The sequence below is a fragment of the Podarcis cretensis genome, assembly GCF_951804945.1.
Source record: "Podarcis cretensis genome assembly, chromosome: Z".
NCBI lineage: Eukaryota > Metazoa > Chordata > Lepidosauria > Squamata > Lacertidae > Podarcis > Podarcis cretensis.
Genome location: NC_137184.1, coordinates 7,739,526 through 7,754,896, shown reverse-complemented (window position 1 = coordinate 7,754,896; position 15,371 = coordinate 7,739,526).

Here is a 15,371-nt window from a genome sequence, read left to right as displayed (position 1 = left end):
TCTGCCTCTCTGATGCTGTGGAGCTCAGACTGCCTCAGGGTAAACCAGGGGGGGGGGGAGGGACGGACCATGGGGTGATGAAACAATTGCTGAGACTGCTAGAGTACCATTGGTGAAAACACAGGTTAGGGTTCAATGCTGAGCCTACCAAGTGGCAATAATGATAGTAAAGAAGGCCTTCTTCACCATCTCTTTTGCATCTGCTGAAAACAGTTCCAGGAGACTCTTTCATGTAGTTTAACAGTACCACCTTCTCCATCAGGGTCCTGTAAGGACTCCAAAAATTATTTTGCATAGTTCCCCCCGCCCAGATAAACTCGCTCAAATTTGGAAAGAGGTTCACTCCACCACAGGGTTCCCAACCCATTATGTAAGTGTGTATATATATGTGTGTGTGTGTGTGTGTATGTGTGTGTGTGTATATATATATATATATATATATATATATATATATATATATATCCCTGTGCTGATTCAGCCACTCCACAGCCCCTGTGTGGGTTTGCAATGAATCATCTAGCAGCATCAGCTTTTAACTGCTCTGCAAAGCATTTAACAATGTGTGGGGCAAGGTGAGAGGAGGGAGACACTTACTCTGATGGATGGATGTCTGATAACTTTACATGCAGTTCTCACTTCCGACAGAAGCACACATGCTGGAGCCATTAGCCAACCCAGGGACTAGTTTCGGGGGGGGGGGGGTTGGAGTGGAGAGAGAGAGAAAGAGAGAGAGAGAGAGAGAGAGAGAGAGAGAGAGAGAGAGAGAGAGATTCACTATTCAGGCATACCGTTACTGACAGTGGAGAATGGAGTAGTCATCATGGCCATCAACAGACTTCTCCTCTGTTGATTTTGTATAATCCTCTTTAAAAAATAAATAAATAAATTACACTTTTTATTTCATTTCATTAAAAAAAATTATTAAAGATTTCTTAGTTTATGAAAATACGTGCCTTGTGTCTTTTCAAGCTGTGTTTTCTACAGATCAGTTTCATTTGTTGTGAGACATTAGTGTTGCATGCAGTATTAGGTTGGGAAGAAAAGGGGGAGAGAGGAGGGAGAGTGGTGAGTGGGGTGGGGTGGGGTGGTAATGCTTCTATTCGACTACTTAGGGTATGTGGGGAGGGGGTTGTGTCAGGGTCACTTGTTTGGGTTCTCTTACTATTCGCTTGTTGTATTTCCTCGGTGGTGAGAGAGGTTAGGGGGGTGGCCTAGGGGGTGGTTGGTTGTCTTTGGTTGGCTGTAGTGAGATTTGCTTATGTGTGGGGGTGGGGGTAGGTGGATTTTAGTATACTTATTGAATGGGGAGGTAATACAACACTCTTCACATCTGGTGCAGCATAATGGTTAGAACAAGGGTGGAGAACTGTTCTGAGCCTGAAGGATATATTATGGTACCTAATGGGCAGCTTCTCAAGTGCCTTTGCCTGGTTGGGACGTGTCCTTGAACCGTGCTCATTAACACCTCTTACTTTCCTGAATATACAGTGGAGAGGTGCATGTTTAGAAACCTTTGGCTTTTGTGTGGCTGGAACATAGCTAACTGTACAAAGCTGAGAGTCTTATCTGTTGTCCTGCCCATCTTTGGCTCCACTTTCTCCCACAATTAGCATTCAGCCTATGGAAGATTGTCCATAATGATGGATCTGTCAGTTTTGGTACTCTTTGTCTCTCCTTTTCCCCATCTTAAATTCAGTTCTTCATGTTGCTACAGAAATTTACCCTTTCTATACATATAAAAAATTATTCATGTTTTAGTGCAATTTTCTCTTAATAAACACATTTTTTTGTAGGCAATTTGCCAGTTGTGCAGATTTTTGCAAGCCATTTAACTTAATATAATGCATGTTTCAAGCTATTTTCATTAATTTATTCATTTTTTATGCGCACTCCCCCCTAATTTATACTTTTTTTACACATTGTTTAATTGGAGAACTGCATAACAAAATCCAGAGAAGTGCTGTTTTCAAAGGATATCTGTGTTTCAGTTCTCGTATTGTTTTGGAAACTGTAAATAGAATTTCTCCCCCATCTCTACCAGTAGTTCAATGACAGGTACTGAAGTGTTGAGTACTGTATTTTTGCCAGGCCAGAAGTGTCCTTGAACTCTGATGTGGATGAAGGACAGAGAGAGGTGTGTAAGTGTAGAAACTAGCCTACTGTACAAATATAAAATGTACATTCATTTCTCTGCCCCCTTTTGTCTCTGGTCCAACCCACTACAGTGGTACCTTGGGTTAAGTACCTAATTCGTTCCGGAGGTCCGTACTTAACCTGAAACTCTTCTTAACCTGAAGCACCACTTTAGCTAAAGGGGCCTCCTGCTGCCACCGCACTGCTGGAGCATGATTTCTGTTCTCATCCTGAAGCAAAGTTCTTAACCTGAGGTAATATTTCTGGGTTAGCGGAGTCTGTAACCTGAAGCGTATGTAACCTGAAGCATATGTAACCTGAGGTACCACTATACTTGCATGAAAAGGTTTCTCCAAAGGGAATGTGGCTCCTGGGCTGAAAAAGTTTCTACACCCCAGCCGTAAGCTTTCCTCAAACAATGAAGTCGTTCCAAGCTTCTGTTGATTTTCCTGGCCCTTTTCAACACCTACTCCAGTCCCGCATATCTGGAAAGGAAGCCGCATGGGACAAGATCCTCTGATTAAGTCATATAGTGTGTACAGTTCCTTCAGCCCTTGTGTTTTCTTCTGGGCCATGTATGGTTCTCCAGTTCCTGTCATGGTGGGAGGCCGTGGCTGATGAGGTCATTCCCGAAAGGCAGACAAAGAGAGCATAGGGAGGCATAATGCCTCATGTTTCTCTCTGCATTTCCGGCACAGCAGCGTACACCTCTGCTCATATCCTGCCTCGACGTCTTTGGGGACGAGAAGGAAACCTCCAAGCATATGGGATTTGACTTGTTCACATTTTCTGTGGCTAACTTGTGTGTGTGTGTGTGTTTAAATTATTATTAAAGACAGCTGCCATCCCAAAATCCCTTCCAGCAGATTTCAGTAGCTCCGTTGCAATGCTCTGATGACAGATTCTCTGCAATCTTTTCCCGTTACTCAGCTCAGACTTGCAGAGCAGGGAAAGAGAGAATGTTTGGCAGTTCAGAAGGAATGAGTAAGCTGTCATTATGTTCGCTGCGCACGATTATGGAGAATTAAGATATAATCTCTCTCCCTACCCCCCACCCCAAGAACAACTCCCTATCACCTTGTTTTTCCAGGTAGGAAGATGGTGGTGAAATCCCATGCAAAGCTAACATCAGATTGAATCCTGGTAAGACTGAGATGCTGTGACTAGATAATTCTCGAATCTGAGAATGAGGGAGGCAACCTTCCCTCTTTGGGACATTATTCCAAAGCCTATAAACAACGGGTGTTGTGGTTAGAGCATTGGAGCATTGGACATAGAGTTCAAATCCCCGCACTGGAATGGAAGCTCAATGGGAAACCACATTACTGTCTCTCAACCCAATCTACCTCACCTCTCAACCCAATCTACCTCCCCTCTGCAGAGGGGAAAACAGAGAAGGGCCAACAATGAAATCGATTCTACATTTAAATGTGAACCTTCCTGTTATGTACAGGAAGTGAAGTTCTCACCCTGGGCCAGCAGGGGGATACTGTAGATAGTTATGCAAATGAAGGATCGAAAGTGACGTTCAGTGATTGGATAGTTTTAGAAAGTTGCAACAGTTACATTGTTCTGGAGCTCTATATAAGCAGGCTGACTGAGCTCCTCAGTTCAGTTCTGTTCTGGCCTTTGAATAAACAAGAGCTGTTTGAAGAATTGCTGTGTCGCCTGATATGTTCGCCCACAACTTAACACTTCCTAATTTCACTTTCCAAAGCAATAAGTAAACTGAAACACAGATACGCTTTGGATATCATCACCAAAGCTTCTGATTGGCTGCTTGCCTGGCTGTAGCACTTGACTCTCTTTTCTTGCGCCACTTTCAAGTGCTTTGGCGCAAGAGCGTGAAGATGCAGAGTGGGTTTGGAGGGGCTGCGGCCCAGAAAGGAGAAGACAGCTGCAACAACAACAACAACAACAACAACAACAACAACAACAACAACAATATTATCATGTATACACTGTCCATCTAGCTGGGTTTCCCTAGCCACTCTGGGCGGTTTACAGCATATGTAAAAACATTATAAAAACATCAAACTTTGAACTTTGAAAACCTCCCAATACAGGGCTGCCTTCAGATGTCTTCTGAAAGCTGTGTAATTCTTTATCTCCTTGACATCTGTAGGAAGGGTGTTCCGCAGGAAAGGTGCCACTACTGAGAAGGCCCCCTGCCAACAGTGCATGTTTATTTGTCATTTGGAAAACCCATTGAATTGGGGTTGTATGTGTGTGTGTCATGCATGTGCTGGAGCAATTTTGAATTCCTCTGTGTGAGAGAGAGTGGGAGAGAGGGAAAGAGCAGGAGGAAGGGAGACCGAGAGACAGGCAGTCACCTCTCAGCTCCCGACTGCAGCAGCGCTTCTTGATTGAAGCACCCCAGGACAAAATTGATAGTGCCTCTCTCTCTCTCTCTCTCTCTCTCTCTCTCTCTCTCTCTCTCTCTCTCTCCCCTTCCTCCCCCAGTGTGCTTACACCACATCCCCCCTCTCCCACTCTCTTTTTCCATCCAATGATCCCTCCCCAAACCACAAGACCCCCTTTCTCTTCCCTTTTGAGGCTATGTTTGGCTCTGGAAGATCCTCCCTTTCCCCAAGTGGGACTTACTGATTTAATCTCCCTCCTCCCTCCTTTACCTGCATCTCTGCTGCGCTCCCTGATTTCTTCCCCAAACGAGTTTTCCTCCCTCTTCGATTTCTGATCGCTCCCCATTTGCTTGCTCTCCCATTTTCTGTTGCTTCATTCCCTTGCCCCCACCCCAGCTGCTCGCCATTGCATAGCTATTTCAGTGCTTCCCTTGCCCCTACCGCCCCCCAGCACTCCCCTCTCCTCCTCCAGACCCTCTTCCTTTCCTTCCCTCTCTCTTCTCCTTCTGCTGGGATCCCTCTTCCATTCGCCCCCTCCCCCCGACTCCCTCGTCCTGCCAAGGGCTTCCCCTCCCCCTCCCCCCTCCAAGTCCAGTGTTCTACCCCTACACTACACTGCCCAGCCTCTGCCTAATGCTGAGTGAGAGCCTCATCCAGGCTCTGTCCATCCCTTGAAACCTCTCCCTGATCGTGCAATCTTCTGTTTGTTATAGGGCTGTAGCTCAGTGGCAGAGCATCTGCTCTGAATGCAGAAGGCCCCAGATTCAATCCTCGGCATCTCCAGGTGGGCCTGGGTAAAGAGTCCCTGCCTGAAACCCTGGAGAGCTGCTGCCAGTCAGTGTAGACAATACTGACCTAGAAGGCTGTGAACTCTTTTTTGCTTTTTAGAATTTGGCAACCCTAAAAATATCTATCTATACTGATGGTGGCTCTCCAGAATTTTAAACAGGGTTTTCTCCTAGGTCTACCTGAAGATGCTGAAGATTGAAGCTGGGACCCTCTGTGTGCAAAGGAGATGCTTCACCATTGAACTATGGCAATTCCCCAAAGGGACTATTAAGGGGAGTTGGGATGAAGAATTCAGACCCTGTTGTGCTTCCCATCATGTGAATCAGGTGGTAGGTTAGGGAAAAGGGAATGATTTTGAGTTTATTTTCTTCTGCAATGTGTGGCATCAGGACATGTGCAGTTTAAAATTGTGCAAAAGAGACTGTAATGATTCATTTTTGTGTTTCAATTACCCTATCTCAAGGAGCAGATTTCAACACACTGGCTGCCAAATTGAATTTGAAGAGCTTCCTGTAGGACGTTGCTATATTAATACTATCCCATTGTTTGTTTTGTTTTATTTTCTACATTATTATTTTTTTGCAGTCATACTGCATCATGGGTCCTGTGAAGGTTAGCAAGGATTCTCTGCCCGATCTGATTCAGGTCATGGCAGATGTTCTGCTGGAGACACCTTGTTTGATTGTCCCAGGGGATTTTAAAATCCATGCAGACACAACCTTACAAGGGGCTGCTTGGGACTTCGTGGAAAGCACGGCATCCATGAGGCTGTCCCTGAGTAAGTTTGGCCCAACTTGTAGCTGCAGACATGCCTTAGACGTGGTGTTCACCTCTATGGATATGGGTGATCTGAAACTAAGTAAAAGTGAAACAAAAGGTCATGGTCAGATCACTTCCTGGTGCAACTGGACCTCTCCACAACCCTTCCCTTCTGCAGGGAGGTGGGACTGATTCAGATGTTCCACCCCCTCCACTTAATGGATACAAATGGTTGCCAAAGAGCGGTAGGTGATGTTTTATCCCATGTTGATGGCCTTTCAACTGATTCCCTGGTGACCTGCTAGAATGTGGAGTTAACCAGGGCTATCGACTGTCTGGCTCTGAAGTGCCCTCTCCAATTGCATGGAGCCCAGACAGCCCTATGGTTTCCACCAGAGCTGAGGGTGATGAATCAATTGCTGAGACAGCTAGAGCGCCAGTGGCAGAAAACTTATTCTGCATCAGACCAGATATGGGTTAGAGCTCAACAACAAGCCTACCAAGTGGTGATAGCAAGAGCAAAGAGGGTCTTAATCACTGCCTCTATTGCATCTGCAGAAAACAGCAGCAGGAGACTCTTTCAGGTGGTTCCCTCACCGCGAGAAGTGAAGTTACAGGGAACCAGACAGAGGGCCTTCTCAGTAGTGGCGCCCACCCTGTGGGACGCCCTCCCATCAGATATCAAGAAAATAAACAACTATCTGACTTTTAAAAGACATCTGAAGGCAGCCCTATGTCGGGAAATTTTTAATGTCCAATGTTTTTTTTTAAAAAAAATATGTACTGTAAGCCACCCAGAGTGGCTGGGGGAACCCAGCCAGATGGGTGGGGTATAAATAATAAAGCCATTATTATTATTATTATTATTATTATTATTATCCAAATAGGTTATCACTGCTATGCACTGAATCATTTCCCGCCCCCAGAAGCCCACTTACCATGCAGCAACATTCCACCTAGTGAAGTCTGAGATGGAAAGGGATGCACACAAAGACAGAAGATGAAAGGACACCTCCCCACACACAACAGGGGATGTGCATGGTAACAGTTGAAGACAAACAGCCCCAACAAGGGGAAAGGGTTTCAGAAGAGGCAAGTCCTTTTGATCTCTTTTGACCTCAACCACTATTTACAATGGAGGACGCTGTCTTCACCCTTGACTCTTTCCTTGATTGTTTTCCATTCCTCCATCACACAGCCCCTGGTATCTATTCCTTCCCTCTTGCATTTGATCAGGTCTAATCTGCTACTGCCAAGCACCAGGTGTGCACATGGTTGCCATGACACATTGCTATTCTCACTTCCTCTAGGTCCCAGTGCCCATCAATTCCCCTAAACACCCTGTTATTTGGCTCCCCTGGCTTTTACATCACAGTCACAAGGAGGGGGAAATGGTTCATGACAGCATGACTCATTAATGGAAGCACTGAAGGCATGGGAGATTTTGGACTAGTTGCCAGAGGCAGCATTATTTCATTAATCTATTGCAATGCACAGGGGATTTTCTCGTGTTTGTTTTGCTAACCATTGTTTAGAAAAGTTGTAATATTTGGATTAACTTGATTAATCATTAGAATAACAACTAAGTTAAGAAATCAAGAAAGATACCAGTGGAACCCACTGGAATTGTATATTAAAGAGGAAATAGAAATCTCATATGAGAGTCTTGATTGCATGCTGTTGAATACCATATGACAATTTCTTTTTAAACATTATTCTATTTATATAGTAAACAATATAACTATCTATACATGGCGTTACAACTTTTGCTTTAACTCTTTTCCTTACAAAATCTTTTTTCTGACATGTACACTGAATGCAGTTTGATAAAAAAAAAAATGAGAAATCTAATGCATTCAAACTTTATTCATGACAAATGTTTCAACAACAGCAACAATCTTTATTACGGTCCAGAGACAAATCGTTACAAAGCAATACACAATTCATACAGCCTACCTCCAGGTACTACTCTGGTTTCTCTTCAGATCGTATAATGTTTTAACTCTCCTTAAAACATTTTTGCACTTCTTCTAACTTGCCTAATCATTTCTCTCCATATTACTAACATTGTATTTTCCATGTCTGACAACACTAATAATTTCATAGCGTTGCATCAGTAGTCTGTATAAGCAGGTTAGGCAGCATCTAATCAATCCAATATTAACAGAACAACCTGGAATTGCTGACTCCTTTCATGTCAAGATTCTACTTGAGGATAAGATTGATACTATTACATAGGGTTGCCCTACATCTGGGCAGATTTTTATATTTTACAAGAAATATCCAGGGGGCTGGGTTTCTGTTTGTTTGGGTGGTATGTGCATGCTCATGAAGGTGACAACCTTGAGTCGGTCACGACTGGACCTAATGGTCAGGGGTCCCTTTTCCTTTAACTTTACCTTACTGTGTATTTTGGGTCAATGGACCACAATAAAGCTCTCTCTGTGTAAAAACAACTTAATAAAACAACATCGGAAATATGTACATTATATAGCAGACTGATAATAAATAACAAAAAGGCAGCTGGTTGGAAGGTATACAACTTTCCCCACATGCTCTCATAGTGACATGCACATCCCTCTCTACCCTCCATCAAGACATGGAAAAGACACTATGAGAGTTGAAGGACACATTCTAGCCAGGCAGAAACACAAAGCCAAGCCAGTAAGGGATGGGGTTTGGGGAGAATTCCAAGGGCCAGTCAGAGACTCCTGGAGGGCCACATGTGAGCCCTTGACCTGAGGTTCAAGTTTTGCAGGACACTCTTACCGCTATTGATTACTTTCTGTATTAGCTGTTCATTCATGGCTCAGGAATGAATCAGTGGCAGGGGCAGAGGGAGACAAGGATTGCATGCAGTTAATTAGAAGCAGATTACTAGCCCTGCCAGACAGAAGCCTAGTCGTGTCTTACACAACCAGTGTGTCTGAACAAGCCCTGGAGGGGAAGTGATGAATTTTTCACACCTGTTCCTTCCAAGATTAATGAGAATGCTCGAGAAACTCACTGAAAGCCCAGAAAAAAAAGGCACAATTCCAGTAACTTTTGGCTTTTAATGGACTGAAAATTTCCTGTTAGGACAGACTTTGGGCTATAGCATGGAAAAAAAGAAAAAAGAGAAGGAAAGAGAAAGAAAGAAAGAAAGAGAGAAAGAAAGAAAGAGAGAGAGAGAGAGAGAGAGAGAGAGAGAGAGAAGCAGGCAGTGTGGGAGGAGAGACCTCAAAACGACCCAGTCATTTTGCCTTTCCCAGTACTGGAAAGGATGCTTAAGGGATGCCTGGGTTTGTTTCCAGCAAAGTTTCCTTCACCAAAGGCTTTGATAGAGGTGAGACAATACAGATTGCCCCATTAGCACAGTGGCGGCGTCACAGATGGCGTCAACTGCCACGTTCCATTGAAAATATGTTCCATTCCAGCAGCCACTGCTCTCCACTTTTATGGGAAGAAGGGAAAGGAGGCTCCCTCCAAAGCCCCTTGGGACTGGAAGAGTGGAAGATGGCACCAGGGCCAATGACAGGCAAAACTAACTAATTCCAGTTCTGTCCCCAACTGCCTCCCTACTGAATCCTGCAGGGGGCAACACTGAGACTAAGGCAAAGGTAGCTGATTAGACTGATTGTAAATAAGGCAGGCAGGATGGGGTTGACTTATGGCTGGCTGAGGTTGGTGGGACAGTGCTCTATTTGCTCAAATGCCATGGCTGGCCAACCCATAAGGCAAGGTGAGGCAACTGCCTCAGGTGGCAGGAACTACAGGGGCAGCATATCTAGCCCCCAAGGAGCGCATTGCCCGCTGCTGCTGCCACTGCCATGGTGGCAGTGACAGTTGTGGCACACTACTTGGAGCCTAGATCTGCTGCCCCTGTGGATCCTGTTGCCTTGGCAGGCCCCCTTGCTCTGTAATGCTACTTTTAGAGGGACCTCTTGGTGAATAGGAAGCACTGTTGGTCTCCTCCATCCTTGTTCCTGATGTAGAGCTTTATTGACCCCTTGTTCCTAATCACTTGCCCCTTCTTTCCTGATGGGAGGTGGGAACCATTTTTTGTTTCACCTCTGATGCCAAAATGTCCTAGACTGGCCCTGCCAAGTGGACCAACCCCCCACTAGTCCATACAGAGAGAGAGAAAAAGAGGTGTCAGTAATCAAAACTACCTCCAAGCATGCACATGTAAGAAGCTGAAAAAAAGATTCCTCAGCTACATGGATGAGGTCCAACAATGGAAGCCAGATGCACAAAACACTGGAACATTTGTTTTCTTCCCACTAAGTAGCTGTTCCTTCTTTCCATTCCTGGAAAGACTGGAAGCAGAACATTCCTGCGTGGTTGTGGCCACCTTCAAAATCTTTCCACCCCTTCCCTAAAGCAGTATTTCCTATAGCTAAATTTTCCAGAGAGATATACATGTACAACTGGCCCCACCCACATATACTGTGAGTATATGTGTCACAATAAGTTTACAGGATCAGTTATTTTGGAAACAATGGATAAAAAAAAAAAAACTTCAAAAAGTAAGGGTTATATTCAATGCTAGTTCTATTCAAAGTAGGCTAACTAAAAATAATCAATGGCTACTAAGTACTAATTTTGATGGTGATGTTCTGCCTTAAGCTGTCAGACAACAATGCTTCTAAAAACCAGCAGCTGGAAAATAGAGTAGGGGACAGGCCTCTTGTTCTTGGGTCCTGCCTGTGGGTTTCCCTTGTTGGCCACCATCAAACAGGAGGCTGTAGCAGATGGGCCACTGGCCTTGTTCCAGCAGGGCTATTATTATATTCTTAATGGACAAGGCTCGCCTAGATACATTAATGAGTCTGCTATGAGCAGGGGTAGGCAACCCAAGGCATGGGGGCCGGATGCGGCCCAATCACCTTCTAAATCTGGCCTGCAGACGGTCTGGGAATCAGTGTGTTTTTACATGAGTAGAATGTGTCCTTTTATTTAAAATGCATCTCTGGGTTATTTGTGGGGCCTGCCTGGTGTTTTTACATGAGTAGAATATGTGCTTTTATTTAAAATGCATCTCTGGGTTATTTGTGGGGGTATAGGAATTCGTTCATATTCTTTTTTCAAAATATAGTCCAGCCCCCCACAAGGTCTGAGGGACAGTGGACCAGCCCCCTGCTGAAAAAGGTTGCTGACCCCTGGAGTACAGCTTAGCTGGATACTCTCCTAAGTAGTCACCAGCAGCCATTGATCAAGCAAAATGCTTTCCCTTTTTCTTGTTGTGCATTCAGGTGTAATTTTTAATTTACTCTTTCTCTGTAATTAAAAAAAATGCAATAAATAAATAAATAGTGCTTTTTTGGGGTCAGTATGCATCAGCACGGTAAACTGCCACCTCTCTCCTCCCCTGCCACCATCTTGCTGCCACTTCCTGTCTGCCCTCCCTCCCTCCCTCCCTCCCACTCACTCACCCCCCCCATCTTTGCCACCTTCTCCTCCTCCATTGCTGCTGCCTTCTGCAGCTGCAGGCACAGCCTTCCTGAGGGCCATGTCAAATCACCTTCCGGAAAGGTGTCTGGTGACTGTCAAAAGGGCACGCTACAGCTTTACAACCATCAGGCACCTTTCTGGAAGGCGCTTTGGTGATAATAAGAACAGAGGCACTATGGCCCGACCCTTATGATTGCCAAAGAGCCTTCCCGAAAGGTGCCTGGCAATCGTAAGGCTCTGGTGCACCCTTTTAACAATCATCAGGTACCTTCCTAGAAGGCGCTTTCGGGGTGGAAAGGGTCGCGACAAAACAACTCTGGGAGGCTGTGCCTGCAGCCACGGGAGACAGCAGCAGCAGAGAAGGAGGAAGCAGTAAAGGTGCAGGAGGGGAGTCAGCAAGTGGAGGGGTGCAAGCGGCAGCGAGGATGGTGGTGGGCACATGTGTGTTCTGGCACCTATTTTAGTTTATTTTTAAAAAAGCACTGGATAAGATTATCCCTGCAACTAATGGCACAGCAATGAGAGGACAGCTCAGGTTGGCAACATTCTCCTAAGAAGTGAGTAATGCTGACTTCGTAAAGGCATCCTCACATCATTCCCAAATGCTTTTAATTAAATTTTGGTCTGGTTCACATCCACACTGTCTGGCTAGCCTGTGCCGCAAACAGTCTGCGATGCAGCTACAGCAGAAGCATTGTGAAACCTGGCTCCCCTGTGCTGAGAGTCAAGGGCCTTGTTGCCCTTAGCATTCTTGGAGAGGTGAATCAGAGTTGGTGTTGACCCAGCACCTTCCAAAGAACCGTGCTTCAGGGATGCACGCTGGAGAGGTGCCATTGACTTCTGTAGGAACTGCAGTGACTCACTTTATGCTTCCAGGAGCAGCCACTGTTTCCCAAGTCCTATTTCGGTACTGTAGGCTGATGATCTCATTCCGCCAGAATTCAAAGTCCTTCTTCAAATATATTTTTGAGACAATAGGGATGTAGTCAGAAAGAGCTCAGCTGTGAGTATGCTGGAAGATAAATTCCACAAGCCAGGCTTCATTCTCCACCTTCCCCATCACACTGGAGTGTAAATGATGACGAGAGCTTTCAGAAATCTCACATTTGCTAAGGAAGGTGCTGCCTCTAGAGCTGTGGGTTGATGAAAGGTGGCAGGTTGCTCTTCCTCAATCATTGCTTCAGGAGTTGGGTCAGGATATAGTCAAATGACTGAAGCCTTTCAGGGCTTCTGGGTGAATTTGTTAAGAGGCCTTGACAGCCATCTGTGGAATTCTGAAGCAAAGCTGCCACTCCAGAGTCCTCGTCTAACATGATAGGCATGCAGAATGTGTGGGAGGCTGCATCCTTAGGAGCAGAGGGAGAAGGATGAGTGCAGAAGAGTGTTTCTAGCCCGGAAAGTAGCTGCTGCTATGCTGAATTTAGGAAGTTGCCTTTTACTGAATCAGACCACAAGTCCCCTAACCAAGAGTGGTGGCTGAGGAACATCAGGACTGGTAGGGCAGAAGGCAGAGACGCCAACCGTAAGCAGAGCCTATATCAACGATAGGCGGAATCAGAACCAGTGGCTGGCCGCATCAACTACAGTAATTATGGGTCTGTCTCTCCCTGTTGAGCTCTACAAAGAGAACACTGGGACAAAAGGGAGGAATCTGAAATCCACTGTCGCTCCCCCTGGAATAGATGCAAGAAAGAAGGCAGGTGGAGGGTGAATGAGAGCAGCCTGAAGTTGGTGGGTCAGTGCTTCATTTGTCCTAAGGAACCAGCCTCTGCTGTAGTCCAGTGTTGTCTACTCTGATTGACAGTGACTCTATGGTCCCAGGCAGAGAGGGCTTGTCATCTGATGCGTCCTCTGTGGGAGGAGGCTTGCTGAGAGGGGTGAGGGTTTCTTTGTTGTTGTTGTTCCAAATGGATTGATCAGGAGCATCCAGTGGCTAATGCTGGGTCTCTTGTCTGACAATCCATTTGAACCTTTTCTGGAGCCAGACTTGGCACCAGTCATCTTCTCCCAAGATAATTCCAAGATTTCTCTGGGACCAGATGAAACCCATCCCAATTTGGTAGGTCCCCAAGATCACCAGACTCCAGGTCCTTGAGCTGCTCCCACCCTTCCTCTTGATCTGACCAGCCCTACTGTGATATCTCCATGTGAGTCATCACACTTAAGGCATATCCACACTTATCCTTTCTCTGTGCTTTCCAGACACAGTCCACATTTTAAGGCTCTATGTCCAAGTGCCTTTTCTTTCTTTCACTCCAGAGCTTTCCCTGCAAAAGTCTACACTTCAAAGCTGAATCAGAGCAAATGGCAATCCAGAAAAAATCTGAATTGCTGTTTGTTATGCTTCAGCAATAAAGAGCAGGTTTTCATGGGAAAAGCTCCAGGGCAAAAGCTTTAAAGTGTGGGCCTGTGCCTGGAAAGTGCCAGGTGTGGATAAACCCTGATTGTGGATGGGTAACTTCAAAGCTGCACTTCTTGCTCTTCCTCCTTAGGATTCTGTGGGTGATATTCAGTGCTAGAACCCTGCTCAGAATAGATGCTTTGAGGTTCACATGACTAATATGGAGCAAGCTTGTTTTGTGCCACTCCAGAAGGTAGGATCTGGATTCAAACAACAATAAATGAGATTCTGACTTTAGGAAGCACTTTATAATGGTAAGAGCTGCTTGACTGTGGAATGGACTCTCTTGGATGGTGGTAGACTGTTGAAAACCTCATTGGAGGTTTTTAATCAGAGATTGGATGACCATTTGTCAGAGATTCTTTAGCTGTGATTCCTGCATTTCAGAGGGTTGGACTATAAGACCTGTGGAGCCTTTTCTAACCATACAATTCTATGATTCTATTATGTGAGGCTCATTCATTTAAATTCTAAGGAGGACTTAGTTAAATACAACCAGTGTCTTTAAACCAGATTTGGATAGGGAAGCCCACTGAAGAGAGGACATCTTCCTTCCAACATGCAACATAGGATAAATCACAACTGTGTGCCTCACATCCTTGGCAGGCTTCCCAAGATATCTAGTCACAGTCAATCTGTCTTGTTACACTTGTTACACAAACAATTTCATCTGCCACTAGTAAGTCCACTAGCTGGCTCATCTGGGGAGCCACGGCCCCTACGGCAAAGGCAATTTGCAATGTAATCTTTTAAAGCGTCTGCAGAGAGATACAGGGGACATTAAACAGATCTGTTCTCTCCTTGTCGGGACATATAAACAAGCCCAAATGCCAAAGCCGTATGGAGAATATCAAAGTCAGGTAACACTTAGTTAAGCTCAGCACTATGGAAGGGAGAGGACCAGAACAAAACACAACAGGGGCCTTGTCTGACATAACTGCTGTGATACATCACATAGCCCCCACATTGCTTATTGACCACACTTGTAGACCTAGCACCCTAGTGCTCTTCGGACCAAAGGGCTGTCTGGGGAAAGACCATGCTTAAGGAACAGTTTGCTTTAACATATTTCCCTCTCTTCTGACTGTTTTGTGAACCTTCATTTCCTTCTGCTCACTAGATGTTACTAGTAGGGAGAGGGAACCTTCAACTTTACTGCCTATGCCTGTTTAGAGGCAATATGGTCACCTGTTTAATAAAACAAGTGACCTGGGCTTGTGTCTATTGCTCCCTGAGGTCCTGTAAATGTTGCTGTACAAACAACTGGGTGCTGTTGCCAATCAAGCTGGGCAGGCCTCAGGATGGTGGGATCTACTTTGTTGGTTTAGATTTAGAATATAAAATGAACCTGTTGCAATGAGCACCCAGCATCATTCCAACCAGATGGACATTGACCAACCAGATGCCTATAGGAAGCCTACACAGTGGACATGAGAACAGCTGCAACTTTCCCCACCTGGAATTCTGAGCATATTATCTCTAATGTTGAAGGT